Here is a 3,699-nt window from a genome sequence, read left to right as displayed (position 1 = left end):
TTTCCCTACTATTTCCCTTCATTTTATTTCAGGTTGCTGCTAAGTCACTAGAATAGTTACTCAACAGGCATTCCTTCCCTCCACACCTTCTTCTTTGGTAATATAACCCCTATTTTGTACATTTTATCAGTGGCCATAAGCTTCAGGAGAAGTGGGGTCCCTTCTCAGCCATGGGTGTAGTAGTGAGGAGGAATAAATCTTCCTTAGTCTAAACTAATCATGGTAACTCCATTTCCTTGGCCAGTGATTGGCTTAGGAAAGTGCCTTCTGGGTACAATTTCTCTGCCCTTACAAAGACTGAGGAAAAAGACCTTTTTCTACTTTGGGATATTGCCACCTACATGCTGTGCCTATGATGGTAGCAGTCATTATGGGTCATGATGAAAGTCAGTTTTAGAAGACAAAACAACAGAATAAGAATAACATAGCAGAAACATGGAAATAATTTGGGTCTTTGATAATGTCATAAATCACTCATTTAACCAGTTCTGAAACCATCCTATCTCTGAAGCCCTTGATATGTGAGATAGTAACTTTCCTCATCATGTAAGGCATTTGAGTTGGTCTTCTCCTGTTTTCAGCTGAAAGTATCTTAACTGATACAAAGTGGAGTAGAAATTAATTCATCTCATGCTATAATTTGTTGTCGGTGATGGTGGTGGTACTCACTGGTTGTGACTAAGGTAACAAGAAAGCTGGAGACACTCAAAGAATTAGAGCCTTTGCATATTTTGAGAAGAAGAGAGAAATGCGTGGTGTGGGGTTTGATGAACAATCAGGAGGGTAAGACTTTCTTTTGTTTGAGGTGTCCAGGATTATTAATTACATAAAATAGTTCCCTGGGAAGTTGCTGGTGACAGAGACCTATGAAAGCTGATCTATAAACTCATATAACAGCATTAAATTAAAAATCCTCATTCCTTGAGGGGATGGCCAGGATCCTAGTTGGATTCAGCAAATTCAGTTGAGTGTTACTCCTTAGTTTCAGAAAATACCTTAGACATTCCAAAAAATTATCTTGGACATGAGAACAAATATTGTTGATATTATCCACACCATTACTGAGGGCATTCATTGTCATAGTTGTGATGATTCTCAGTTGAGTACTAACCCAACACCAGGGAAAGATGCCTGCATGGACTTACTTATAGGAATGCTCTAGAGTGACAGGTATCAGAGGCAGAAAAATTATAAAAATGGTTAGTAAGTTTTAGGGTCAATGCTGGCTACATAATTTGCAGGGCCCAGCACAAAAGGAAAATGGGAGGTTCATTGTTCAAAAATTATTAAGAATTTCAGGTGTTAGAGAAAATGGAAAAGTAGGAGGCTTCAAGTGCCTATCACTTCTTGGAATCCCCAAAACAAAAACTGAGCAAAACTGTCTGAATCAACTTTGTCAGAACTCTGGAAAATAGTCAAAGGATTATAGTAACCAACTGAATGATAAATCAGGAAAAAGTCCACTTTAACATGATAGGAGAACTTTATAGAGTTTTAACTTAGCCTTGCCCCAAACTCCTCCCAGGTGCAGTGGCTGTCTTAATGATGACAGCCTGTGTTCCTGTTGTGGGTACCTGATTCTGGAAGGAACAGAGCAGACTTTGTTTCTAAGGAATTGTGTTTGTCTCATTTGACCTGTTGGAGGTATTCTGAAGGACTGATGCATGGCATTTGCCTTTATTTCACCTAACTCGGAACACTCTCAGGTTGGAAAAGTGGCTAAATGGAGGTCATTCCTGGAAAATACTGAAAGGTAAATGAACAAGTTGTTGTTATCTGTGGCAAAAGAGTACAGTCACATCAGACAATAGGAATGCTAAAAGCCTGGGAGGAAAAGCTGGGGAGAGAACAACTTTGGGAAATAGGGGCTTTCAAAAGCACCCACATATCATGGGGAAGATGGAAAGTCATACACATGCCCAGGGCTGGTCACATCTCAGAAAAGACCTGAGAAAGCCCTGAGCATTTACTTCCTTCTGAAATTTAGGCTCACTGAAAGGGGGAAGTAAAGAATAAGCCAGAGTTGTAAATGGACTGGCTAAGCATTAAAGGAGGGTCCTAACACAGAAACAATCTGTAAAGACCAGGACAGATTTTTTTCTTTTCTCCTTTTACTTTCTTTCTTTCAACTCCGAGAGTTTAAGGACATCTCTGTCAAATCACTAGCTGACCACAAGCTAACAGAACAGAGACTTCAGAGAGCACACTCAACAAAGAATATACAGGAAGCAGGAAACAAATCCTGAGGAGGGAAATATTTTGATTTCCAAAGTTACCACATTATAATATTCAAAATATCCAGTATTCAACACCAAAAAAATTACAAGTCATGGAAAGAAACAATGAAGTAGGTCACATTCATAGGGGGGAAAAAAAGAAATTAACAGCACTATCACTGAGGAAGTACATACATTGGACTTACTAGACAAGGATTCTAAATTAATTTATATATGCTCAAATAGCTAAAGGAAACCATAGATAAAACTAGAGAAACCCAGGGGAATTATGTATCACCAGATAGAAAATATCAATAAAGAGACTGAAATTATAAAAATAAACCAAATAGAGATCTGGAGCTAAAATGTACAATAACTAAAATGAAAAATTCACTAGAAGATTTAAAAGCAGATTTGAGCAGGTGGAAGAAAACTCAGCAAACTTGAAGGTAGGACAACTGAAATTGTAAGTCTGAAAAGCAGAAAGAAAAAAGAATAAACAAAAAATAAATGCAGTCTAAGAGACCAGTGGAACACCATGAAACATAGTAAAATATGTATAATAGGAGTACCAGAAGGAATGGAGAAAGTAAAAGGGGAGAGAGAATATTTGAAGAAAAAATGGCTGTAAACTTGCAAATTAGATGACATCCAAGAATCTCAAAGAAACCCAAATTGGATAAATTCAAAGAGACTCACACTGAGACAAACTATAATCAAACTGTTGAAAGACAAAGACAAAGAGAATATTGAAAACAGCAAAAGAGAAGTGACTCAGCATGTACAAGGGATCCTCAATGAGACTAACAACTGATTTTTCATCAGAAACCATGGAAGCCAGAAGGCAGTGAGAGAACATATTTAAAGTGCTGAAGGAAAAAATGCCCACCAAGGATTCTATATCCAGCAAACTATCCTTCAAAAATGAAAAAGAAGGGCTTCCCTGGTGGTGCAGTGGTTGACAGTCCGCCTGCCGATGCAGGGGACACGGGTTCGTGCCTCGGTACAGGAAGATCCCACATGCTGTGGAGCGGCTGGGCCCGTGAGCCACGGCTGATGAGCCTGTGCGTCCGGAGCCTGTGCTCCGCAACGGGAGAGGCCACAACAGTGAGAGGCCCGCATACCGCAAAAAAAAAAAAAGAAAAGAAAAAGAAAATAGACATTCCTTGATAAACAAAAGCTGAGAGAATTGTCACTAGCACACCTGCACTATGAGAAATGCTAAAGGGAGTCATACAGTCTAAAAAAAAAAAAAAAAGATAGTAACCTAAGACCATACAAAGAGATAAAGAACACTGGTAAAGGTATGATATAAGTAAAATTAAGAGTCAGCATTGTATTTTTGGCTTGAACCTTGTCTTTTTTTCCCTATATCCTTTAAAAGACAAATGCATAGGGCAAATTACTTGATTAGACATTCCTCTAAAGAAGATATACTAATGGCCAATAAACAAATGGAAACATATTCAATATCACTAATCAT

This window comes from Lipotes vexillifer, unplaced genomic scaffold, assembly GCF_000442215.2.
Source record: "Lipotes vexillifer unplaced genomic scaffold, Lipotes_vexillifer_v1.1 scaffold682, whole genome shotgun sequence".
Lineage (NCBI taxonomy): Eukaryota > Metazoa > Chordata > Mammalia > Artiodactyla > Lipotidae > Lipotes > Lipotes vexillifer.
Note: the sequence above shows the minus strand (reverse complement) of the source record.